The sequence below is a fragment of the Haemaphysalis longicornis genome, unplaced genomic scaffold (genome assembly GCF_048455015.1).
Source record: "Haemaphysalis longicornis isolate Haplotype H1 unplaced genomic scaffold, Haemaphysalis longicornis Haplotype H1 scaffold_14, whole genome shotgun sequence".
Lineage (NCBI taxonomy): Eukaryota > Metazoa > Arthropoda > Arachnida > Ixodida > Ixodidae > Haemaphysalis > Haemaphysalis longicornis.
Window position 1 is genome coordinate 57,045,462 of NW_027526245.1, and position 27,923 is coordinate 57,073,384.

The following is a 27,923-nucleotide window of genomic DNA, read 5'->3' on the forward strand; positions in this document are numbered from 1 at the left end:
GGGCTATACACGCTCGACTGTCAAGGGACGAAGACTTCTCGAAGACGCAGCGGAAGCCGGTTTCGTATTGATTTCTGACCCGGCACAACCCTCAAGAATTGGGACATCCATCGTGAGGGACACCACCCCGGACCTCGCATTCGTGTTCCTACACCATAAGGGAACGGCGAAATGGAGGAACACGGGGTGGAACCTCGGGAGTGACCACATCATTCTGGAGACCTTGATACCGACTCCCCACGGAACTGACACAAGGAGACCAAAGGTGGCAAGGAACATCACAAATTGGCATAAATTTCGCGAAGCGGACCTTGGCGAGATAGAAGACGTCGACAGATGGTCAAGAAAGCTAGTGGAAGAGACCAAAAAGGCCACGGATACGGTCGAAGCGGATAACGAGGACATGGTCGTCGACTCCCGCCTAGCTCACCTGCTGGAAGCCCGAAGATCCATGCAGAAGAGGTGGAGGAGGCAGAGGAACAACAAGACACTTAGGAAGAGAGTGGCAATCCTGGGAAAAGAAATAGAGAAATACAGCAGACACCTCTGTATGCAACAGTGGTTCGAGGCCTGTAATATGGCGGACGGGCAATTACATAGGGGAGGCACATGGGCCCTGCTCAGAAGCCTAATGGACAACACTAAGAGCAAGGAGCATCAAAGGCACAGGATGTCCCAAATCATTCACAAGGCGACCACACAAATGGGCGCCGAAAATGTACGCCGGGTTATGAACGAGAAGTACATACCGTCCACGGAGAAGGTTCAACACCCGGAATACACAGGAACGCCGAATCCAATACTGGACAGAAAGATCGAAGAATAGGAGGTACGCCGAGCGACAGGTGCCCTCAACTGCCGCTCTGCACCCGGCCCCGACGGGGTCACAAACAAAGCCCTCAGGAACCTCAGTGACAGCGCGATAGCGGCCCTCACGAGGTTCTACAACAAATGCTGGGAGAAAGGGGATATCCCCGGACAGTGGAAAACAGCCAAAACGGTTCTCCTCCCGAAGCCTAATAAGCCCCCGGGGATAGAAAACCTACGTCCGATCTCCCTCACCTCCTGCGTGGGGAAGGTCCTCGAACACGTACTAAACGACAGATGGCAAAGATTCCTGGAAACCCAGGGCCACTACAGCGACTCCATGCTGGGCTTCCGATCCCATCTGGGAACACAAGACGCCCTATTGCTGCTACAGAGAGAGGTGCTGGACCCGGTCGGAGGCATCCCACAGAAGGACAACAGAGTGGTCCTGGGACTAGACTTACAGAGCGCCTTCGACAGGGTCACACACTCAGCCATCCTCTCTAGCATGGCGGCGCTCGGCATGGGCGAAAGATCATATAACTACGTGCGATCCTTCCTCACGGGCCGCACGGCCTGCTTGGAGGTGGAGGGAGAGAGATGGGAGAAAAGAGAGGGAGGCAGTGTGGGCACCCCACAGGGGTCCGTGATTTCCCCTCTACTCTTTAACTTAATAATGATAGACGTCGCCCGAGAGTTAGACAAGCTCGGCCCGAAAATCCGTCACTGCATATACGCAGACGATATTACAATATGGGCCACGGGCGGCAGCGACGGCGATATAGAAGCCGGCCTGCAGCAAGCTGTAAATACTATCGAGAAGACACTGGAGGGCACCGGACTGAAATGCGCTCCGCAGAAATCCCAACTGATGATCATCCCCCCACCGGGAAGACAACAAAAAAAAGGCCGCTGCAGAAGCGGAACGAAACATTACAATCAGCACCGGGGACGGCATGCCCATCCCTCACGTGGACAAGATCCGGGTGTTGGGGATGCACATTGACGCCCACCGCACCAACGGCACGGCAGCCAACCAAGTGGTAACAAAGATTGGCATCGCCACGAGGCTAGTAAGAAGAATTGCGACTAGAGCTCGTGGCGCCAGAGAGGCTAACCTCGTACGACTGCTGCAGGCTTTCGCCATCAGCCACGCGGCGTACGTAGGCGCCTTCCACAAGTGGACTGCCAGAGAAGAGGCGCGCATCGATGCGGCCATCCGGAAGGCATACACCGGAGCCCTGGGCCTCCTCAATGGCACGAAGACGTCGGCCTTGCTATCTCTGGGAGTTCATAATACGCTCTCGGAGATCAGCGAGGCCCAACGCACAGCCCAGCTAACGCGCCTAGGAGACACGGCTGCTGGGAGAAGAATATTAGAGCGAGTCGGCCTAAAGTCCCCGAGGGATGGCGACTACACCACGACACCAATAGACGAGCAAACATTGAGAAAGCTGATCGTGTACCCGTTACCCCGTAACATGGACCCGACGAACGATGAACCCAGAAGAGCAGCGAGAGCCAGGGCGCTGCTCAAACTGCACGGAAGCGAGGACGGGACGGTCTTCGTGGACACCGCCAGGACCCCGGGGGAGAAGGCGTTCGTCGCAGTGGTGGTTTCGGCGACAAGAAAGACGGTGATCAACGCGTGCAGTGTCCGCGCCGTTGGTGCGGGCCAGGGCGAAGAGGTCGCGATAGCTCTGTCCCTGAAAACCGGGGGAGTCAGGACGATACTGAGTGACAGTAAGAACGCGATACGAAATTTCGGGCGCGGAGCCGTGTGCGGGGCGGCTGCGAGTTTATTAAGGGACTCAGTGCCAGCATCATCTGTGACACTGAAATGGTTCCCAGCCCATGCGGTATGGGACGTGTACGAACATACAGTGAACTGCAACGAGGTGGCAAACGCCGCGGCCCGTGATCTCGCAAAGTGCCGGGAAGTGGCGAACTATGCCGCCGGTGTTGCAAGGGAGACGACTACGAGCCTGGAAGACGAAAACCAGCAACTCACCAGCTACAGGGAAATCCTCGAATGGTATCGCGAACGCCGCCGGGTATTCCCCCCACCACACCGAGATCTCACTCGGCGGGAGGGGGTACTACTCAGGCAGCTACAAACTGAAAACGTTCTCACCCCCGCGTTGGCAAAACACATGTGTCCGGAACTCTATGAAAACGACACGTGTAGCCTGTGCAACCTGGACAGGGCCACGCTGGCCCATGTGCTGTGGGGGTGTGGCAAAAGAAGGGCGACGGACAGCGTGCTGCCGCCGCCTGTGAGACACTGTGTGGGGTCGGGGCATCCCGAAGAACAATTACGGGCCGTCCGGCAGCTCGAGGCTGCGCTGGCCCTCCAAAAGCGAAAGGGGGACACTCCGAGTAGCAATAGGAGGCCGGCAACCTAGCCCCGAGGTCTAGGCCCGGGTGCCACCGAGGTAAAGGTGGTTGCTAGATAGGGTGAACCCCGCGCCCTGCGCGGCCGGTGGGAATCCCGCATGCTGGAACGAAATAAAGGTTATTCTCTCTCTCTCTCTATTGTAGCCGATTGGCTTCTTCGGTGCCCCAACAACCTTTAGTTCATCATTGTATTTAAGTGTGAGCTTCCTTCATTTTTTCTAAGTGATAATCATTCGACATAACCTTGCACGGGCGTACGGTATGACGTGTCTTTCTTGTTCCGAGCAAATGTTGGCATGGTCACGGCTACCACCGTAGTTTTATTTTTTTGTCAATCTTGGCCAATCTCCCTAAATGGGTACACTTGGCTGGCAAACGGTCGTCGTGAATGCTGGGCGGTCACCGCGAGGCACGCTCACAAGAATGCTTTGCCTTTTTGTTTTATTTTTTAACTGCCAGACGGTCGCCGCAATCTTGACCAACTCCCCAAGTTGGTGTGCTTGACTTGGTAATTATACATCGGGGACGCTGGCTGGTCGTCCCGAGGCACGCACTCTAAAGCGCTCGGCATATTCTTGGTTTTGCTGACTGGCGTCCGGTCGCAAAAATCCCGCACTCACGTGCACCTGCTCGGCAATATCTTGGCATTTGTAACCGCGAACACAAAAAATTTCAATTTTATATTTAGTTTCGCTGTTAAAATGACGCCCGTTGCACCTCCTGACGGTGACGGGGAAAACAAAAGCAGCGCTCGTCATATAACAGCGGAGGGCATGCGCTCACCTCCCACTAGTGCTCATCTCAAGTCAGGCCCAGCTTACAGCCGCGTCGAGCGCTATCTTCACAGCCGGGCTCAACTCTATTGGGGAACTAGGGGCAGAAATGATGGTAGACTGGCGCAAAAAGAGAGATAATGGGGCTCAGAGAGCGGGCTGACGTGCGCCATAAAGAGATCATGTATATTGGTTTCGTGCTTACATCAAAAAAGCAGCCACCGCTTCGGGGGTCGAACACGCGCCTTTGGGCTGAGCAGCAAAATCTCCAATCATAGTCAAGCATAAACCCAGCCCATCCGGAATAAGCTAGGCGGGCCCACCAGCTTCGCTGTTTGCCCCCTCTTCTCGCCACTAGTGCAAAGCAGCGCAAATTTTTACAAATAAAGAAACAAACACAAAATATCAAATGACAAAAGCGAGGCGCAAGAAAATAATATTGCGCGAGAAGTAAGTTTAACTTACCCTCCAAAAACAAAAAAAAAACAGCAGTGCATGGTACCAAGTGGAAAAAAATATATATTTAAAAGATCTGGTATTTGCCTTTGTAGCAGTTCTATGCTGTACTTAACTTTTAAACGTAGTGTGACTGAGACTATAATGCGGATCGGTATAATGATATGTTGAAGAAATATTTTTGAGTCTTGTTTTAAGTTTACTATTGCCATTTCGACCAGGCGTTGATTACACTTGTTGTAAAACAGCTCATGTAGCTGGTTTTAAAATAGAAGACGTGGTGTCGACTTGGTAGGTTTGGGATGAATCGTGAACGTCGTTCTTGCAGAAACAATAGCTATGGCTATATGATTTTGATGTAACCCTCTAAAAGCAGTAAACAAGATCGTAGCTTTGAATAAACAGCGCAATGTTAAAGTTATAGTTTTAGTTTCCCAGAAAGCAGCAAACTGAATTTGTTAAGTGTGCGGATTGCATTTTACCTTGGTTACAATGTAAGTCCAGCAAAGAGCCTCCAGAAAATACACGCCTAGAAACTGGCAGTTGTTAAGGTGTTACTACCTAAATTCATTTTTCAAATTTACGCTAGTTTGTATAGTTATGTCCTTAGTGATAAAGAACGTCATTGAACCTTTAAGACAGAGAAAAATTAGCGCAGTTACGACTACCTTGCATGGCATTCCATCTTCTTCTTTACGCAGAACAATGCAGGGGTATGTGTTCCGTGTTAGCAGTAGACATGGAAACTGGCAAGGCGATGTAACTTCTGTCTGGAATAAACGCAGTTGTGGTCCTTATTATTACATTCAAAACACGTATTGCACACTCGCTGGTCAAATATGAGTTGCCATCATTGTTACATGTAATGAAGTACTAACGTGCAGGCACCTCTTGTTCGGAAAGTCTCTCACCTTAAAAACTACGCCTCTTCTGAAACATGACAAGCCACATTTATACATATTCCTTGTAGTTATTGATAATGCACCAAGCTAGAGTCATGCATAATACAGGGATAGCACGCATCACTTCAGCCTCTGTGGGACAATCGAACATGGTGTACAACCTGTGAAGGTAAAATGGCGGAAGGTACACACCTGGTGAACTTTGATCTGCGTTGGAATGCAGGGGCAGCTGGCAAACTCGAGTCATCAACGATCAAGCTACAAAACGCCTGAGAGTCAAAGTCTTAACTCAGACGACGGCATACGAATGCCTTATAAAAACGCAGGGCACCACCCCGCCCCCATGCATCCTCCACCGTATCGGAATAGTGCAATGTAATAAAAAATGGCGCATTAGGATACATGTTGGATTTATAATGCCAGGGATCCAGGTTCCATTCTGACCGCAGGAAGCGGTTTTTCTTGTTTCCTTACCGCCATGTGCTCACTTAATTAAAAGTGGCATTCCTGTAGTCTGTTTTGGTTACCACCTCTCCATCAGTCAGCCCAAGAAAGCTTCGCTTTAAAAACGCTGCAAGGCGAAAAGGTAGCAATGCTCTGGAGAGAACATGCGTGCTACATGTGTGCACTGAATGACGACGTCATTACTGTGCATACAATGAATGAGGTACGTTCCATGCGACCGTTATAACGATTTCATCGTTTCGGTACATGCCGTGGTGTGTACAGTCGAAACTCGTTATAATGAAGTAGTATCGAGACAGTAATTTATGTCGTTATATCCGATATTATTTGTAATCCTTGATACAAAAACGCATTACTTAAATCTTCGAACCTATAATAATCATGGTAACTCTTGTCCTCCTTGTTCTGGCATTTTAAGGTGAATGAACCAAAACATGCAACGGGAAAATCAAACACAACAAAGTTCATTTGATAAAAGAGCCCTGCGTTTCACTTCCTTCGATGAACGATGTGATCTTTGATGGGTATTCACATCTTTGGGCAGGATGAAGTTTTTCGCAGTGTCCAGAACAAAGGAGCCTTTTCTACTTCGGCAGTGTCAGACTCCGGAAGTTTTTCCAAGTACCTCCTTGACAGCTTCTTGACAGTTGTGCCGACATGCGGATTCCCTCCACGCCCTTCGCATTTATTGCGCAGGTGCTCGCTGCTGCACGCCGTGTGGAGCCCTTTGACGCTATCAGGAGCAGCCAATCCGGAAAACGCCCCGTTCTCCTGCATGACGCTCCAGCACCGTTCGAACCAACACCGAAAGATGGCCCCTGCATCGACCCCCTCACCGTACTCCTAGAATTTTCAACACCGCCACCCTCAGCGACATCAGCTGCCCGACAGGGCATAAAAGACAGCGCTCCGCAGCCGACACTTCGTGGGCTTGACAGCTGTGCCGACATGCGGATTCCATTGACACCCTTCGCATTTATTGTGCAGGTACGTTCGTCCGACTCCCTTTATGCAAAAAAAAAATAACTAGCAAGGGTTTTTGGTACAACTGCCATGCCCACAGTATTTTTTGTGCTTTGTTATGAATATCTTTACATGTGCGAACATTGTACTAAAAGTGCTACTATTATCAGGTGATGTAGAAGTTAATCCAGGACCTACCACGCGTAGCACAAACAGTCAAACCGACCAAACTATCCATGCACTTCTAACAAAACTAGACGAAGGCCAGGCTCAAATTCTTTCCTCACTGAAAACGATAAATGAACGACTTTCAGCAACCGAAGAAACATTAACAGACCTTGCAACTCGTATCACAAAATCTGAAGAAATGTGCTAATCTATCCCGGAACCTCTTTCCAGCGTAGGAACTTTAACAAAATCATCAACAGACGCAACAATCCAGCTCTCCAACATGGAAGGCAGGCTGAACGATGCCGAAGATAGGTCACGTCGGTGTAATCTTCTTTTTTATGGAATCCCCCAAAAAGAAGAAGAAACTTGGGCAGACAGTGAAGGGTTTGTTGCTGACATTTTCAAGAAGCACATCAGAATCAACCTTGTGCCGAACGATATCGAAATAGCGCACAGAATCGAAAAAATTCAACCGGATAAACCACGTCCAGTAATTTTTAACTTCTCCCAGTTCAAAATAAAGTAACAGTCTTATCTAACGGTTTCAAACTGAACGATACGCCGTACAGTGTAGCTCAGGATTGTTGTTTTCCAACCCGCACTGCCCAGAGAGAGCTTCTACGTTTCGCACGTGAGCACGGCGGCCCTTTCAAGCTTCGTTACAAGAACGTAGTTAGAGGGAAAAAATCGTACCACTATGATGCAACCAGAAAAGAAGTCAAAGAAATTTTTCCACGTGACAGCTAGCAATTTCGCATCCCAGGAAATGTATCGCCAATTACCTCACCCTCTCGCCATATCCAGAATCACCCCACCAAACATACAAATGACGTCACCTTTTCTATTCTCTACACAAACATAAGAAGTATCATGCCGAAACGCAACGAAATATGCACCATAATTCAATCATCTGATTGTGACGTTGTGATGTTGACAGAAACATGGTTTTCACCTTACATCAAAGATTCTGAAATTCTTTCATACCTAACCAATTTCACATTGCATCGCCAGGACCGTTTATCGGGTCGAGGTGGTGGCGTGCTCATCGCTATTAAACATACAATCCGTTACTTTATTATTAGCATTACGAGTCTAGTGGAAGCCCTTTGGGTAGCTTGCGAAAGTTCACATGGGCTGATCATACTAGGTGTGTGTTACCGTCCCCCCAAATCAGAGCCCAACTTTAACATCAATTTTAGCGACACCCTCGACAGCCTGCACAAAATGTATCCCCGTGCAAAGTTTATAATTTCCGGGGACTTCAATTATCCGTCTATAAAATGGTCAAACAACGTTTCCCTTCGCAGTGGTGAATACGGCGAATTCCTAGCCCGTTTAGAAAACTACCAACTAACACAAGTAATACCTCATGCCACCAGAGAAACATTACACAGCTCTAATATATTAGACCGTTTTCTAATGTCGGATCCAAGTAGCCTGCATTCTCTCCATTACCTTAAAGAAATAAGTGATCACAAAATTTTCTTGCCTCTTTCAGTTTTATCTTCCCAGAAAATAAGCCTACACCAAAGCAGATAAAACTCTACGGCCGTGGCAATTATGAAAGAATTAACATCGAACTTGAACAATTTTACATTTCATATGAACAGGGATTCAACAAGCGCACCATAGAAAACAATTGGAAGTTGCTAGTTGAAAAACTCAACCAACTAACTGATGCTTATATACCAAGCATAAAAATTAAAAACAAAACATCCGCCCCTTGGTTTGATTGATTGTAGTGTGTAACGCGCCGACGCAACGCAGGCGATGAGGTGCGCCGTAGTGGAGGGCTCCGGATTAATTTTGACCACCTGGGGATCTTTATCGTGCGCCGAAATCTCGTACACACGGGCGTTTTTGCTTTTCGCCTCCATCAGAAAAGCGACCGCCGCGGCCGGGAATCGAACCCGCGACCTCGTGCTCAGCAGCGCAACGCCTTAGCCACTGAGCCACCGCGGCGGGTCGCCCCTTGGTTTAAGAACGCGATTAAAAAACTGATAAACCGGAAAAAATGCCTGTTCAGACGGGCCAAAAAACAGAACCAACCGTCCTTATGGAAAGAATATTCCGAGTCCATAAAATGCCTTTCGATTAGCATTCAAAACGCGAAACGCGATATTTTTCGAACAACACTACCAGACATGCGCAAAAATAGCCCTAGGAAATTCTGGCAAACAATAAACCCAACAAACATCTTGCCGATAACCTTATCCAGTGCGAATGACAAACCGCTCAGTGACGTAGATTCGGCCAATGCCTTGAACCATGCCTTTTGTTCTGTTTTGACGCGTGAACATAGCTTTTGTGCGAACTTCGGAGACACCCCCGAATCTATCATGAGCGAGTCAATGTCACCTATTGAAATTTCTCCAAGTGGAATAAGTAACGTAATTAGAAAATGAAACTTTCATGTGCAATTGGAATTGATAACATAAACAGCAAAATATTAAAGAATACACAATTGATAATTAGCGCAGCATATCAGCTGCTCTTCTCACAATCACTTTCGCAGGGACAGGTGCCGAGCGATTGGAAACTCGGTAAAATCACTCCATTGTTCAAAAATGGCAACAAATTATCCCCATATAAGTACCGGCTAATATCGCTTACAAGTGTCCCATATAAAATTATGGAGCACATTTTATTTACCAACTCTATAATCACCTCGAACAGCACAACTTCATTCACCCTTCCCAAAATGGTTTTCGTAGAGGCCTGTTGTGTGAAACGCAGCTTGCTGCCTTCATTCATGACTTTCACACAAATCTTGACCGGAATATCTAAACTGACGCCATATTTCTTGACTTCGAAAAGGCTTTTGATAAAGTTCCTCACCATCGCCTGATGACCAAACTTTCTTTGCGTAACCCCGACCCATTTGTCTTGTCTTGGATTAATAACGTTCTCACTGACAGAAAACAGTTCGTCGTCATAAATACAGCTAGGTCCCTAATCTCTCCCGTCCTCTCCGGTGTTCCCCAGGGAACAGTACTTGGCCCCCTGCTTTTTCTGATTTACATCAACGATCTTCCACACTTTATTTCTAACAATATAAGATTATTCGCCGACGATTGCGTTCTTTACGCAACAATCGCTAGTCATGAAGAACAAGTAGTTTTACAAGCACACCTAACAGCCGTTCAAAACAGCCGTTCAAATATCTCATACATATCTCAAGTGACCTATCTTGGACCCTCCACATCAATCACGTCATTTGCACAGCTGGAAGATTTTTAGGTTATATTCAACGAACCCTGAAGTTTGCTCCCAGCCACTTAAAAATGTTAGCTTTCACCACAATAATACGCCCCACTCATCCAAAACCTAGACGCCATCCAAAACCGCGCAGCCAGATTCGCCTTTTTCGATTACTCATCGTTCACCAGTGTAACAGACTTAAAGAAACGTGCCGCATTCATTCCTCTTAGTCACCGCCAAAAAACTGCGCGACTCGCATTATTCCACAAATTCTATCACGCATCCCCACCGAGCATTTACGTCACCCAACGCCCCCATTTCTCTGATCGTTGTTGCAACACTACGCAAGTTCATTACCAAAGCCCCAAAACTACCACATTTGCAGAATCTTTCTTCATTCGGCCAGCTAAGGAATGAAACGCCCTACCAGATACCATTGTTAGCGTTCAGGATGAAGAATCCTTTAAAAATGCCCTGACGACGATCATTGAACCGTAATAAATTGCCTGGTAACTTTCTAACGTGCTTAAATTTTTTTTCCTGTGACCTCCCATGATATTTCTTGTAGAATTGTACCTGGTGTCATCTTCCTCGTACGGCGTGTATATATGCGTATATATATATGTGTATATGTATGTATATATATATAATTTATGTATATATATATATATAGCGAATGAGAATAGGAAATGATGGGCTCATTGAAAATAAGACAGAAATAAGAATTGGCAGTCAAGAAGACATTGGAAAGCAAAGGGGAGGATGTAGTAGCTCAAGATAAAGAATTTTAAAAATACGAAAGTGGAGAAAAATTGCCCGCCAGGTGGGATCTGAACCCACGACCTCCAGAATACCGGTCTGGTGCGATAACCACTACGCTACCGGCGGGGCTGCTTTAGCCTCCACTTTCTGCGGTATTTATGTTCAAGCGTTTTTATTTCCTGCGCTTGGGGGTGGTAGCCAGCGCCACTCGGACTACTCGAGGTGAAGGGGACCTTCTTCTTAAACCGCAGGCCGTGACTCGAGCGTCTACGACATGTCGGGAGTGGTCGACCAGCGTTGAACCCTCTTAAGCTCCCTATGGCACCAAGACTGCCAGAACAGTGGCCCTCGCTATGCAGGTAGCGAATCAGAATAGGAAATGAGGGGCTCGTTGAAAATAAGACAGAAATAAGAATTGGCAGTCAAGAAGACATCGGAAAGCAAAGGGGAGGATGTAGTAGCTCAAGATAAAGAATTTGCAAAATAAGAAAGTGGAGAAAAGATGCCCGCCAGGTGGGATCCGAACCCACGACCTCCAGAATACCGGTCTGGTGCGATAACCACTACGCTACCGGCGGGGCTGCTTTAGCCTCCACTTTCTGGGGTATTCATGTTCAGGTGTTTTTGTTTCCTGCGCTTGGGGGTGGTAGCCAGCGCCACTCGGACTACTCGGGGTGAAGGGGACCTTCTTTTTAATCCCCGGGCCGTGACTCGAGCGTCTACGACATGTCGGGAGTGGTCTTGACTGCCAATTCTAATGTCTGTCTTAGATATATATATATATATATATATATATATATATATATATATATATATATATATATATTGTACTTGACAATGACAACGTTTTGCACCTTTTATGTGGTTTCTTTTGCAACTGCAAATTGTTTTCATCCACAGTCCACAAACAACTGCACCTGTTCCCCTTCCCCTTCCTCTTTTTTTTGTTGTCTGTTTCTGCCGCTTCAGCTATATCTAACATTTTTGTTGTTTTATTGTGTTGCACATCCAATTTTGCCTTTACAAATGCCTTGTATACCCACCCATCATGTAATGTTCCTTATGTTAGGGACCCTTGAGGAAAATAAAGAAATTAAATAAAAAAATACTCGTACTCGTCACATATTTCTTCCTTATATCCGATAAGGCGCGCGGCTGTCACGGTTACCCTTGCGTTATAAAAAAACAAGTGCCACTGAAATTAAGCGTGACCAACGAAAATTTGTACAGTTGGATATCACGAACATGGATATCACGAAGTTGTCGAAAAATCGCATTTTTCGCTACATCCAGGTTTCCGTCACATGCAGGTATGGAGAAAAACTCGCGGGAATGAAGCAGAAGCGAAACCAATATGCTAGGCTTCAGTGATGCTGAACTCACCCTTGTTAAAAGATATATTTCACACTGAAAAAAGGCGGGATTTGCGCTTGATGCTACTACACGGCCCTCGAATTCACAAAAGCTAACTAAGTATCACTTCTTCTTTTTGATACTTTTCGCTGCCTTGACGCTTTTCCAGAACCAAACTTATGCTGAAAGGGCGCCTTTTTGTGAACTTCGTGATGTTTTCTGCAGTCTAAGTTGTCTCCAGAATTGCTAGCTGGGACAGTGTACCACGGGGTGACGTTCTTCTTTCTCGCCGGCGGAGGCGGCATTTAAAATTGCGAGCTTGTCTTGAAAATTCAATTTGTTTCTTATTCAGGCAGCGGCAATCATCCACGAACCCATAGATATCAGGGGACACACGCGACTACACGCCGACAGGCAGGCCTAGCACCTAACCGACACCGCACTCGCATCTGTGAACGCACGAGAGATTATGGTGCGGGCGAAATTCGTTAAATTAGTGCATTTCGCCAGCCGACTTTCAGAAAAAAGGCAAGAAGCCTTGACTCATCAGCGTAGCAAATTCGTTTCATCCAGGGTAACCGTCGCAACTCCATCCTTACGTAGAGGTCGCAAGTACATTGGCTTCAATGAAGGAGGAAATGGGGAATTGAAAAACTTCGTTAAATCCAGGAATCTGTTACATGGAGGTTGGCTACGTTCAGGTTTGAGCGTATGCAGTTCGCTATAGCCGATAATTCGCCGTATAAGTGTTCGTTATAACCACATTCAACTGTACTAAACTGTCTACATCAACATGAGCTGTAAAAGATGGTGGCGCAAGAAATAACGGCTTAACCTTTCACACCTTCGATATCACGGGGACTGCTCATATGTCTAATAGAATTTTTATCATTACCATTCATGCATGGCTCCTTCAAATACGCGATTTGAAGGTGCACCTGGCGTAGAATAGGAGGTCATCTGGCTACCGTTAGAAAATGGCATAGACTATCTGATAAATTTAGAAGCTGGACATGATAAGAAAGTCCACCATTCACTTGTACTAGTAAAATTTTATTGATTTCGTAAATCATTTTTACAGCATAACTGTAAAATGCTAGGATCACTGTTTTCCTTTTTGCAGCGAAAATTTTCTTGTCACTGCTTCTAATCTCCTCCTTGCCACCATTGTTACCTGTTTAACAAGTTATGTACCCCTTGCCACTAGCGCCGCCTCTTTCACAAACTGCGCTATAGCCTAAAATGGCGCAAGCACCGTTATCAGCCACTTCACTTTTAGCTCGCTATAGGCCGAGCGCGTGTCATTTGTTTAGAGAAGGAAGACGGGAAAAAAGGGGGCTTTGGCAAGCGCGTCAGCTCAATTTGGCGCCAAAACAACGTGCCGCCGCTGCCACAGAGCGTCCACCTCATCGAGGAGCTGCGAATCTCTCATTTATGAAGGTTACCTTGGCCACTTCGAACGCTGATCTAAGCCAATAACGATAATATATAAATAAACAATAGCAAAACTCCGCAATAGTGATACCCGCAATAGCTGAAGCTTCGCTGGATTGCATTTTCACAGAACCGAACGGCTCTGAACTTTTGCCGTAGCTCAAAAAGCTTCCACTGAGGTTCAGAGCTTGGTGGGCCTAGCGCAAGTTCGTCACGTCAGAACGTTGCCCCCCGTTGTCACCGAAGCTGTAAAACAACTCTGCTGAGCTAGCTACTCGTGGTGTGAAAACTCATGCGGTGACCACATGCATTGTATCTCTTATAACTCAAAGACGGACTGTAGGCATATAGCCTACAGCCATGCAAGAATAGCAGTAGAAATACTGGTACCTAGAGATATAATAAATTCAGGTACCTAAGAAAACGTCACATTTTGTCGTCTTTGATTTATGATGAATACCAGGCTCTGTCGCTCACACCCTACATGGCGTAGGTGGGCCAGATGGTTTGTCCGGATTAGATAACAAAATAAACGATGCCATCAGCATTAATACAGTATTTCGGATGGGCCGAACCTTTCTCCACTGTAGTAAAGGGTTTGACAACCGTGTATATAAAGTTCGATATGGTAGAGCTGCAAGCACATGGAAGCATGCTTTCAAAAGGTACAGAAAAAACGGAAAACAAAAAAATGAAACAAAGAAGGTCTTTTGTCCGTCTTTTATTTCACGGAGAACGAGAAGAACTTCCCGTAAAAGAGAGGAGCAGGGTGTTAGCAATCAGAGTTTCACAGGCGCCGGCAAACGTAAACAGGCTACGGTGCCACAGACACATTTGGGGCACGTAATGCAAAAGTCGGGATACTGAAAAGAGGGCCGAGAAAACAACGGAATATGCCACCACAGCCGCCTCAGCCACCGCCACCCCCGTCATTTCTTTAATCACCCACAGTGGCATGTCGGCAGCCACTGTACGGGCTAGAAAAGGAAAAGTCTATGATACCTCGTTTAGGTGCCGCACCGCGGAAAGGGTGCAGCACCCACATCATATCGGATGCTCAAACACAAGATAATCAATTTGGGAAAAGACGAACAGACAAATCTACCACAGCAGAGTCAACAGTCGAATGAGCCCCCAGCTTGTGTCCATTCGATGAATCGAGCGGATTTCTAATTAGCTTTACCTAATTGGGCAAGTACTAGGAGGTTGTACATTATAGACAATAGGCCATCCGTACAGCTCACAAAAACATAAAATATCAAGCACGTACAGAAACAAGGTGCTAATTACCTAAACATCGTCACTGGGAACTGGGAAATAGCTGCAAGTGGGAAGTTGTACGCAGCTAGAGTCAATAAATTAGCAGAATACAGCGCACTACGAAGAATGCGCTTACAAAAAGGAAGGCATATATGCAAATATATGCAAATAGCTTTTGTGAAACTTAGGTAACAAGTGGCGTTTCATGGATAACAAACAATAAAGCACACGACAAAAATAACTTGTCGAAAAAACTAAACCAAACAGTGCTCAAAATGTAGAATGATATCTTGAAGACCTGACAGCCTACACGGAGATTTATTGATGCCCCTTAAGAGCCTGCTACGTTTGCGGATCATGTATGATACAATGGCTTACTTGCCGCATTGGGTCATAAATCGTGGTTTAAGCTCACGGGAAGGCACAGGCGCAAGAGGGAAGGTCGCGACTGCTTGGTTCGGAACAATAGTTTGCTCTGAAAGAACACACCCCCCATCTCTGGACTTCGTCTTTTCTCTAGTGTTGCCACCCTACAGCTATAATTGTCCTTTTACTTCAGAAAACTAGGCTGCCGGAAGCCTGCACGTTGCAACACCACCACGGCACTGTTTGATCCTGGCTCCCTTGCGTGGCTTAGGATTTAATGCTATACTCCCTGTTTTTCGGCGAAATTGGTTGCTAAAGAACACGGCTAATATATGATAATTGAATAACTATTGCCAGTTAACTGGCTCAGCAAACCAGTCACTGCAACATGCTATATTCGCGCCGTGGTCGTGAATTGTGTACTCTCATCGTTTAAAGCCTCACGACGATCTTCGTGCCATTTCCTCTCTTTAAGCGCCAGGATAGTCAACTATTTTGCCGAAGCACATTCACAGGTGTCTCGGTGGTAGGGCAAGACGGTGACGAAGGGGCAGAAACGGTGAGAAGTCTGTGGTCGCGGGCATCGCTATGTTATATGATGCACACGCGAGCAAAGATAAGACCATGTCCCGGTATGTGTTCTCCAATGATACGTACGAAACGCCAAAGGCGCGCTTGAATCTTTCTTTTAGTCCGTTTTTTTGTGTGTGTGGGTAGTAAGAAGTTGTTGTTCTGCCGAAAGCATGACATTCCTGGAGGAGGGCTTCAAGAACGTCAGAAAGAAATACTCGCCCTCTGTTCCTAATCAGCTTTCTGGGCACACCGTGGCATAACACGAAACAGGAGATTATAAAAATGGCGACGCCACGTGCCGGGCCGGTGGACAGGACAGCTGTTTTGACGTACTGAGTTAGATGATCAATAGGAACGATGAAACCGCACAAGCAGAACCCAAATTATAAATGGACATTATTTTTATTAATCTTTAAAATGCACTACTCCTCTCGCGTTCCGCACCGCTGCGGTGAGAAAGTCGTCTGAGGCTCTTTGAGCTTATAAACAGGTACTCTAATAATGGTGCTGATCATGACACTTACTATGGCGCGTGGAACCAAACGGTAGCAGATCCATGGCGCTTCATGGTCGGCCTTGGTTTCCGAAAGAGTGGCTGTAAGATTTCTGTCATATTAGGCTGTGTTATTAGAGCACAGAAAAAAAAACTTTAATGTCCAGCGAATAGTAAATAGAATCAGGATTAAAGCCAAGACCGGCAGTCCAATCTAAAGACGAATGTACAAGCTGCAAAATAAAATGACCATCAATCTAGGAATAGAGCAGCGCAATAATACTAAAATGTACAAAACACGCACTATAGCTAGGGCTCAGTGTCAAGACAGTCGTTGTTGAACTCAAGGTTGTGAATGGGTAGAGAACATTACTAGGAAAAGAATGAGATGTTAAGTTGGAAATAAACTTTCTGTGTTTGCATGGAGCGAGAGGGTTCAATATTGTCATTAAAATTTGCGAATGGTGCTGATATTTATTTATTTACTGGGCGACAACTGCAGCATAGCTTTGTTCTCATTCATATTGATTTCAAGACATGAATAACACGAAAATCTATTTTTCTCTGGTCTCACTCAAGGAAATCTGATGTTTTAAAATAATAGGTACCCCTAAAGATGGCAAAAATATGAATGCAATAAAGTTACTTCTGGTTTTCATGGCTTTCACTCATACTTTTATTTTACAAAACTCATGCTTCCTAGTACGGGAAAGCTTTGACTTACGATTAGTGAGGATGACACCTCACAGTACGGTGAATGCGTACATTGCGTGCGTAAAAACTCTTTGACTTACCGGTAGGGAGGATGAAAGCTAACAGTACCGTCAATGCGTACATTGCGTGCGTAACGCGTTTCTGTCCTCTTCGTAAACCCCTGTGTGCCTTTTAGATTTTTATTGCAGGCACAGCACACAGCTGGTTTTTCAAGGACGCCAACCTTGATTTTGACAACACCTCTTTGTTGTTGAGACACTTTCAATTGTTCAGTGCGTTTAAGCTGAAGACTGAAAGAAGCAAGTGACGAGAAACCATGCTTACTACTCAACACAACATCCATTGGTAAGAGGAGGAATTTCAAGGAAAGCGAATAAAATACTTTTTCAAACATTTTGGCCTTACAAAAAACCACAATTGGTGCAATGGACCTATATTTAAACGCATAGCATTTCTAGATGCATGGGAATTAGCCTTGGTTGAACGATTACTAACACGGACGCGGACGCACGAAATTCAACGCATATTTCGTCTTGAATACAGCGCAGTGACAATGTTTATATTATATTTAAGGTGGATACATGTATACAACAAGGCGCTTTAGAAGAAAAGAGAGGAGTTGACGTAAATATTTAAATTTCTACGTGTTAAGAGTACGAAAGACTGTACCGGTGGCAGGTCTTGCAGTTACAACGATTCTTCTAAAAACCGTTTAATTTAAGATTTGTGCGGCAAAAGGGCGCCAACAAAATTTCGTTCCCGTCCGGCCAAAGCAGAAAATGCCTCATTCTATCATCTCGTTTTTCTGCCCCAATGCAACGGGTTAATGTTATAATGACCACGAAATGATCCCAAACCCTTTTAAGCGCTGTTTTGCCATCAATGCGTTTACGACATCAAAATCCAGAAAATAGTAACACAATTTAATGAACGCTTCTTTTGTTCGCTGCCAGCGAGGAACACGAAAGGATAGTAGGAATAATTTGAATTATAAGTTGTTTTATCGTCAATTTCTAAATAAATTATATCTTTAAAGTTATTCTGGTGTACGTGTAAGATGCCACTGCAATTTTACGTTTCCCTAAGTTGAAAAACAATACTCTGGTGATTTGTGTGGGTTTTTTTGTGTGTTTTTTTCTGTCAAGTGCTAAGAATTTAAATGTAGTAGCTTCGCAGGTTCTTTATACGTTTGAGGCTCCGCGAATATTGCTCCCCCGCGAGAAAACGCCCCGAGCCACAACGCTGTTTGTCGAGACCAAATTTGCTGCGAATGATTTGCAGAAAATGGCTAGAATTTTTGTTTTGCATATGTTTTACTCGCAAATGTTCGGACAATTCGCTGCAGATACGAGTCTATTATGACTCCAAGTTTTGTTTAGATGACAGAGTTACTCACAGTAAAGTTGAAACCTAACAAAATACCGGTCTGCGGTAGTAACATGGGCATCGACGGGAAGGGTTTGTTAAAAAGGAGGGCCGTGGCTTTTCTTTTATCAGAACCTTTCCTCTAACTATCACACAAAGACCGGTTGCTAAGAGTACTCGCAATCACGATTACGACCATTTAACTAATAATATTCGTTACAACACAGTGAAGTTCTTAGGGTACAAAACTACCTTTGGTTGTGAATATACTGACGGCTTCAATAACGTATGTTTACGGAGAGCAGCTGTTACTCCTTTTTTGTAAATCTATGCCGCAATAAACTTTGGCACAGCTGCCCAGTAAGAACACTTTAAAATTTTACGAGCCAAATATATATTTCTTAATTATGTTGTCGCAGTCAAGTTTTACAGGTTGTGATAGTCAAGTCCAGGATAAATACCTTCCACGTGAGGAAAATCGGAGGGCCGTCTATGCGTGCCAGTGTAAAACTCGGGTTTCAGATTTCTTATAACTTCATCCCAATGACCTTTTATAACTGCTACCCAATCAGGAGAAAAATAAACTCGTATGCACTCCGTAACCTCTGTGTGGCGGTATTTTAGAAGTAAACGAATCCGAGCAATTTCGTATGTTTTTTCTTAAGTGCGAAATAAATGAAACCGTTAAGAAATAAAATGCGGCGTCCGGTATCGGAGTGATTCGAAGCTGTTATAAAAAGTGACCGGCAGTGCAAACGGTAAAACAGCAAGTAAAAGTAAAATGTGTGGGTCTGGGTGTCTCCAATACGCATCCCTCTCACCATCGCCAAGATTCGGATTCAGTGGTTCGCTCGTTTCTATTTCAGTGGACTCAGTGAATGCGTCGTGGCTATGAGAATATCTATGGGTTACAAGGGCGAAGAAGAACAAAACAAAAGAAAAGAGGAAATCAACCACATTCGCTGGTTGACGCAATGCGAGGAAGAAAAGAAGAAAAATAGAACTAGACTACAAAAAAAGAAAGAGAGAGAGTGACATCCTTTTTTAGGAGCCTCCTACCAGCTAACTTGGAAAGGAAGGACAATGAAAATGACAGTGGAATGTTGCAGTCGCCCCACTGATGGGCTGAAGAAATATTTTGAGCGTGATAATTACGAAATTACCATCGTGAATTCCCTTAAGGGTGTATATGTGCCTGGCTAGTCGACCAGGTGTTTGTCATAAAAGAGAGAGAAGGAAAGCAAACTCCGCAATTGAAAACAGATGATACGGGCGATAACAGGAGGGCCCAATTCCACCGCCGGCTTCCTGCACATGTAATTGCAGCATGAAAGGCAGCAAGGTCTGCGCAGCCGAAAGGGCTCTATGTGTTAACAAATAAGGGCAATTGGCAAATCATCTGTCATAGTAACACAAAGAAAGACGCAATAGAAAAACGATAATGATGATAAAGATAAAGCGGCAACCGCTCCACTGTGCACGTTTATGCATGGCTGTGCTCTCCCTAAAGTGGTGTACCTAATTGTGTACGTCAGCAGACACTGTAAAATGTATTCATGAACGGAAGTACTATCGTGATAAATTGAAATAAGAACAACAGAGCGCGTAGCTTTCAGTACATGCTGTGGTTCCTGGCGACGGGCCGCATACGCGCAGTGCTAACAAGTTACGAGAGTTTGTGACCAACCTTGATATCGAAAGATCATCGTGATTCCATCGCTCGTTGGGCGCTTAGCAAAATATTAAAAAATAACAGAATAACGCTCCGTGTTTCGTTTTCACTCATCGGAGCAACAAAGAAAACGCTTGCGTGAACAGGCGCCTGACGTGGTGAGAAGGCAAACCAAAACGCTAACACATCGAACGACGGCGTTTCAAATATCAACGTTGGGCACACACTCTCCTAAGTTGTTGGCACTGCCAATACGCTCCCCGTCGCCAGGATGCGCGGTATGTACTGAAGGCCATGCGCTCCGTTGTTCTTATTGCAATTTGTCACGATAGTATGTTTCTGAAAAAGAGGCTACGAAAAATGCTGCACTGCGATCAAAGAGGCAGGCGTTGGCTGCAGCTACCATAAAAACCGGCTATCAACACGGCCTTTCTTGCGACTCGAATATCAACCCACTAGAAATATAACCCTCCCGAGATAAAAACACAGTCACAACAAAGGAGGACATACGCAACACTGCCTTAATCGCTGACCTAGGGGATTACGTAGCTTGAAAAAAACTGTAATGCTTTGGCAATCCTAGACGCAAGTGCCGCTATATGTGCAAGGTAGTTGGAAGGCGTGCATCTCTGAACCGATCCTGGCAAGACATACAGCTGGTCGTGCGCAATGACCCTATTTATCAATCTAAAAAACGTACGGCCCCCCAGCCAGATTATAGCCCTGAAACAAGCAATCTCATAAAAAGCAATCTTATTGGCTTAAAGATGTATTCCTCACAGGCTCACCACCCCACCCTCTGCGGAGAAGTAGGGGCTAAGCAGTTCTGCTGCTCAGACTAAGAATGCGGGTGCGAACCTGTTCATGCTATCTGCTTTTCACATAGACGGTAAAAGCGAAAATGCCTGCGTGTCGATATTTCGAAGCAGATTACGGATCCCCTAGTGGTCAAAATTATTCCTTGGACATCCACTTTCGCGAGCATTATAGCTCAGCTGCTTTTTCGGCGTATTAGGCCGCAAAATTTGATGTTTAAATTTAATTTTACTAGCCCAGACAGCTTTTCCTATAGAATGCTTCGATTATTCTTACAGTTACTCATTCCTACAATGAAGGTTCGGGTACGTTTTGATAATGCGCAATAAAGTGGCAAGTACCCGTATGGTGTAATCGTTAACAAGGTATGACGCTCCTGGAGTGCAACACGGACACATCCCTTGTGGCTATCTCAAGTACGCTCAACCACACTGCAAATGAAGCTAAACACAACGACTTATTATATACTCCAAAACTCAAGTACGCTCAACCACACTGCAAATGAAGCTAAACACAACGACTTCTCATATAATCCAAAACTGCCGGGTATGGCGCCTGTCACATTTACTACGCCATGGGTTTCTTTCTTGAAGAGATGCGATCAACCGCAGTTCGAATGTGGTAGTTTTCTTTTCGCCGAGCAGGCTCTTGTTGTGCTATTTGTGTGACCTATTTTTTTAACACAAAAGTGTTTTATTCCGGGATGCGCAAAGATTACGACGGTGTCATATCCGCCACGGAAATGGCGCCAGTACACCGAAGCAAGCGGCCTGTAATGGATGCACCCCTGGACACAGGGCCTGCTTGCGGGGAAGCAACCTTCAGTACGAAAAAGTACCTTATACGTAGGGTTGTTCGTTTCTTGGTTTTATACTTTACCACGAACGTGTTTTACGCCGGGATACACCAAGATTTCACTATCGTCATATCCGTCATGGAAATGACGCCCGTACACCTTTGCCGAAGCGACCCGCAACAGGATGTCGCTCACTAAGCACACCCACAAGACGGCCGCTGACCAGCAAATCATGCTCAGCTGCAGATTTCGCTGCACATATCAATTTCGTGTTTTACCGACTCCTATGGCCCAGGAATGAACCACAGTTTTTATCAATGGTGCGTCACGTAATGGACGTTGTCTAACACTCCAATTTTCATCTTCTTTAAGAGTACAACCCTCTTCGGCTTCAGAGGTAATTTTTTTGAATCTTCAATGTTCCCTCCCCGGTAGCGGGCACCGAAAAGGGTAAAATCTTGTGGCACCAAAAGGGCGACCTGTTCTTCAAGGCACACGCGCACCATGTTAAGGCACATTTTCAAAAGCGCAAATATACCACGGTAAAGAGGATTGCAGTTATAAAGAACGTGCTATTGCAAGGGTATATAGTTCAAACGACGATTTTTGGGTCTTCGTGCAAATATCCGGTTGTGTTACGACACAAAAAAAGATAAGTTTAGAAACAGTTATCTGAATTTTGTAAACACGTCATCTCATTTTAGAAAAACACTTTTTCCTCAAGGATGCTGAGACCGCATCTTCGCTAACCCACACTGAGAAACAAAGAAAGCATTTTTTTTTTCGAAATGAGCCAGATCCAGAAACCGAAACTAAGTCGGATTAAGCTGCACTGACAAGAAAAACTAGGCAACTTTCTACTAAAAATGAGGTGGCTTGAAAATACTTCAGATACGCCCTGAAAACTTGTATGAGATCCTAGTTCGTATCTAATATGAACCAGATCCTGCTGTTTTACGGATCAAAATCCGGGAAATGCATTTTCTCAATGATAGTTTGCATTTGGTTTAGTATAGACACGGTTTCGGGTGTGTTTTATAAAGTTTTTGTGCGTTTCGTAGCTGGCTTATTGTAAATTCAGACGTTAATTAAGAGATCGGTGAAAGATCTGTCCCCAGGGGTCAACGACGAAGTGAACGGAAGAAGTGAACGAAATGAAACAGAAATGTGAAAAAACGATTTTATTTCGTCTGCTTCATTCCTACGAAATAACTCGGATTGTATTTTTTTCTCCCATATTTACCATTTCAGTACATAACTAAAAATCCCCGCTTACAAGCCCTGGCAAATCCCTCCATCACCCCCCTCCCGCGCTTTGAGAGTACGAACCACTTAATCAAGGCGAAGAAAAAGAAATGAGCAGCCTTCTTGCGAAACGTTTTGGAAATTCATGCCAAAGCAATGAAGAGCTTGCTTACTTCGTTAGTGCCTTGAGGCGTGCCGAAGATAATTATCCTAGAGAAGAAAGGAAGGAAGGAGAGAAGAATTTGAATATAGCAGCTAATGGTGCCAAGAGGAATCACCTGCTTTGCGTGTATAGCTCCGCTGTCCTTGAGGCCCTGTTGCATATTTTTAATGTTGTTCCCAGCAAAACCAATACCACAATAATTTAAAGTCAACTTAAATAAAGTTTTCGAGAGAATGTAGCATAACCTCTAGTGTTTCAGTTCAGTATGAGCCAAATCCGAACTTATCATCCCAATATAGCTAAAATAACGGCATAACTTTTAATTACATTTGGCGATCAACTTCGCCTATCTGACATGTAAAATATATCATATAATAGTTTTGACGGCGATGCATTTAGGTCCGGTAACAAAGTTCCACATGTTTCTCAAATTCGCGTTAGGTGGATCGGGCTAATTTAGATAAAAAAAAGAACGCCTCAAATATTCCTCCACGAAGCAAAACATTGCTTTGCTTTACCCTAAAATTCTACTTGAAATTTGTAATATTACCAGGGAAAGAAAATGAAACATGGGACCGCAGCTACTTTTGACCCTAGAGAAAGGCAGGATCCCAAATTAAACACCTCGGCGTTGATGCTTGCAAATGGGATGCTTAAGTAAAACTTATCGCTTTAGAAAAAAATTCATGGGCATGCCAGGTAAATTTATAAACGCGACGTTATCATTGTCTCGAAGAAGTTATAATTCCGCTACTTTATTGTCTGATCTTTGCGGGTCACATCATTACCATCCTTAACAGCCTACTCAGGTCCGCTGTTGGGCGAAGGCTTCGCCCATTGACCTCCTACTGCTTCTATCCAGTGCTGCTCGAGCCCACAGTTTACACTTGAATTCCCTCATTTCATCTCTAGATCAGGTTGATGGCCTTTCCTTCCTTCTATACCGTTATCTTGGTATCCGCTCTGTTACCCTAACTCTTTACAGGTTCTCAGTTCGTCTCACTACATGGCTGACCCAAGTCCATTTATTTTTCTTTATATAACTATAATATCTTCCACTCTAGTTTGTTCTCTGAACCAGGTAGCTCGTTTCCTGTTCCTGATAGTTACTCCTGACATTAGTCGATCCATGGCCCGTAGAGGAGACCTAAGTTTTCTTTCTAGTTGTTTAGTAAGGAGTCAAGTTTCAGTTACTTATGTCATAGCAGGCAGTACTCACTGGTTGTAGATTTTTCTTTTGAGAGACAAAAGGTAGCGTACTTTTCATCATTTGGGCGTGCTTGCCGAGTTCTCCCAATCCCATACCTATTCTCCACCGGATTTAATTCTAGTGGCTGGGGTCAGCACTAAGCATCTGTCCGAGGTAGTTGTATTATTTTAGTTCGTCTAGCGTTTCGGTTCCTAAGCTGAATGGAACGTTTTTGGCATGCTTATTTCTGACTACTTTACCCTTATTCACAATTATTTCTAACCCCGCGGCCGTGCTTCCTGATTGTAGTTCATCACGCACTGTGTGCAGGTGTTCCGCAGTCTCACTTAGCAATACTATGTCATCAGCAAACCCCAGATGACTTTGTAAGTATTCTCTGTTTATCCTTAATCCTATGTATTCCAAGTCAAGCTTAATAAATACTCCCTCCAGACAAGCTGTGAATAGCTTTGGCGAGATGGTGTTTTCCTGTCCTATTCCCTTTCAGATCTGGAATTTATCGCATTGCTTGTAGAGGGGTATCCGGCCCCTGCATTCCTTATATATGTCTTCTGGCAGTCTTATGCAGGTCTCCTCTATTCCCCGGTCTTTTATTGCTCCTAGCAATGCTGCTATGAGTAAGGAATGAAGCGCTATCTCATAGTGTACAATGACATATAAAGGGGTTTTGTGCATTCTACAGATTTTTATATTACTTGATTGACAACATGGACTCGATAATTGGTCAAGTACCCCTCCTAAACAAAGCCTGCTCTCGGGATTGTTGAAAATCAAGATGTCACCAATCGGGCTAACTATAACTTTGGTTAAAAAACTTATACACAACCGAGAGTAGGCTGAGGTGCTTGGGATATCCCTTCTTATGAATCAGTATACTTCTGGTGTTTCTGCAGGCTATGGTCAGATTCTGAGTTTTGAAGCATTGCTAAAATAGTACAGCAAGCTTTTCTAGTACAATATCTCATCCCTCCTTCACAAGATCTACGGCACTGCCGTCATCACGTGCAGCTCTTCCTTGTTTCATGCTTTTAAGCGCCTCTTCTACCTCCTGTTTAGGTACTTGTGTGACATCGCAAGTAGAGCTCGCACTATCAGTAGTTTCCCCTGGTATAACAAGCGTTGTGTAGCATCGTTCTGTACCTTTGTTATCTCATCCAAGTTGTGAGTTATGTTACCTTGCTCGTCTCTCAGTGCGTACATCCTTTTGCCGACACTAGCTTTCTTTTAGTTCCTTTCAACCTTCCGCCTATTCGTAGCGTTTCTTCGATCGCTGCCATGTTATACGCACGAATGTCGTTTGTTTTAGTTCAGTTAATCAGTGTCGACCGCTCGGGCTAATTTAATGTGATCGGCCGTACTTGACACTTCCATGGTCGTAAGTCTGGCAATTACTTCGTTCGTTTTCTTAGTTTTTCTGTTTGTTCCCTACATGTTGCTTCTGCCATAGCTAGTGCTTATTCACTGATTGCCTATCTTAGGTTGTCATTTCGCCTGTCTACAGTGATATCGCTTTACTCGTTAAGAAGTGCGAATTAGTTTTTTTATAGTCATTTAATATTTTGCGATCTGCCTCTGACTGCTTGCATGCGGGGTTTCTAAGTTTTCACGAGTTTCTTTCTCTCTTTTGCGATTTACCCTTAGCTTGCAGCTAACTATCCTATGATCGCTGTTCCAAATCATAGTTAGCACCTGTGCGCCTTGTACAAAACCTAGGTTGTTACTTAAAAGGAAATCACTTTCGTATTTTGTCGTACCATCGGGACTTTTCACATGTCCATTTCGAATTCTTTCGTTTGTAAAATAATTTTTTTCATCAAACTCAGGGTATTTCTTTCTTCAAATCGCGCCAGTGCATCTCCTAGACGGTTCGGATTGTCTATTCCAAAGTTTCCCACAAGAGCTTCCTCCCATTTCCTTCTTACGGTCCTTTTCGTCTGTCATCACAATCGTGAATTGGGTTGTTGCCTACTTCACAGCTGATTCGGCATTATTGTAAAAACTGTCTTCGGCTTCATCATCATAACTGGTTGTTGGCGCATCGGCCTGTACTATCTTTAGCCTGTATCGCTTGTTTAGCTTGGTCACAACCACCGTGACTCTCTCGTTAATGATGAAAAATTCCCCCACGTTTCCTGCTATTTCTCTTTGGGTTAAAAAAACCCACCCTTGGTTCGTTCTTCTTTTGGGGTCCGCAGCACACAATATGCCCGCTAGTGAGCTCCATGAAGTCGTCTCCTGTTCTTCTAACTTCGGTTAACCTTCTAATATCCCACTTATTGTCCGAAAGCTCCTCTAATAAACAGCAAATCTGTCCTCGCTAGATAAACTGCTTGCGTTCAACGTTGCCAGGGTCAAGTACCAATGGTGCCCTTTCCGGACGCAGAGGTTCGTAGCACCCTCGGCTGTACCGCTGTTGTGACGGCCGCCGTGCTACAGCTGCTGGGAACTGAGGGCCGAGAGTAGAGTTCGCCGGTCATGGGAAGTGGTGGCCATTTACTACACCAGGATGGCCAGATCCTTGTCTTGTGAGGGAGTGCTGTTTGTGTCCCTAAAAGCCTTTCTAGCGTGGTTTACCTTTTGTGGTGTAACCTTTTAGGTATCCTGGACGATGGTTACTTCCGGAGCAGGCAGCACTCTATACATGCATGGGTACGGCACAGAGCCAAAAAACGAGATATAAAACGAGAGATCCTTCCCGCGCACGATGTTGCTGGGGAAGCCTGCAGTGATTTTGACACAACGCTTTTCGGTTTAGCTTCTTTTTTATACTCCCGGTTCTGAAGTAATAAGCTGAGGCGCTAGCTTACTGATGGGAGGTCCGCTGACGTCTGTCCGTTGGAAAAACGAGCAATAGCTGTGCTCAAGAGAAAAGCTACGAAAATGGCTCATTTGAATCTCTGGTGGTCAAAAAGGCCGCTGAAGGTAGCGTCTTACCTCGCCGTTTGAACACTACTCTCGGCCAAAAAACTGTATCGGAACAAAGGTGGCCTTTTGGCAGGTCTTCACGAAAATTCGGCCACCCTGGGCTCTCTAAAGTCTCGAAGCTTAGGGACCGCGTGAGGGGTCAAAAACTCCATTAGCGTATTTTGTGCATAAATGCCAATAACATGTCTTCGTAGCCCTTGCTTGGGCGGTCACAGCAAGTAGTCGTAATTATTTGTCCAGCCAGGGGGTGTCAAGTTAATCTAATATCAGCAATGTTGCCTTCGTTGCCCGGGATCACCTCCGTACTCCTAGCTCGGTATAGTCACGACATTTGGGACATGGCGCTGAATTTATTTAGTTTTTCCCTTTGGTAGCTCAATACCCGAAGTTGCGGAAGGTCTTCATTACCTTTTTGAACAATCTTTTGACCCTACCTAACCACTAGTGTCCTTTTTTCCGAAGTTATTCCTGCGGCTGGGCCAGTTAGGCTTGCCGATACTAAGGTGTGTATACATATGTTGTCAACAAGCACTGTTATAATTTCGGCCTTACATTGTTTCAAAGTGTCTGTAAGATGCAGCGGAATGGTTTTTAACCTATCTTAACTGTTCAAAGGCGACACCAGGTGAATTACTTGCTTC

General features: G+C 45.1%; 1 long non-coding RNA gene across 1 annotated transcript in view; it reads right to left on the minus strand.

Annotated features, from left to right (window-relative positions):
• Positions 1-17,251, minus strand: part of LOC144165120 (uncharacterized) — a 35,843-nt gene extending 18,592 nt beyond the window's left edge. Inside the window, exons 1-3 of the long non-coding RNA XR_013321373.1 lie at positions 17,171-17,251; positions 16,408-16,478; positions 5,102-5,203 (exon numbers count right to left, since the gene is read on the minus strand). This is a non-coding gene — a long non-coding RNA (uncharacterized LOC144165120). The remainder of the gene's footprint in view (positions 1-5,101; positions 5,204-16,407; positions 16,479-17,170) is intronic.
• Between the last annotated feature and the right edge of the window lie 10,672 nt (positions 17,252-27,923).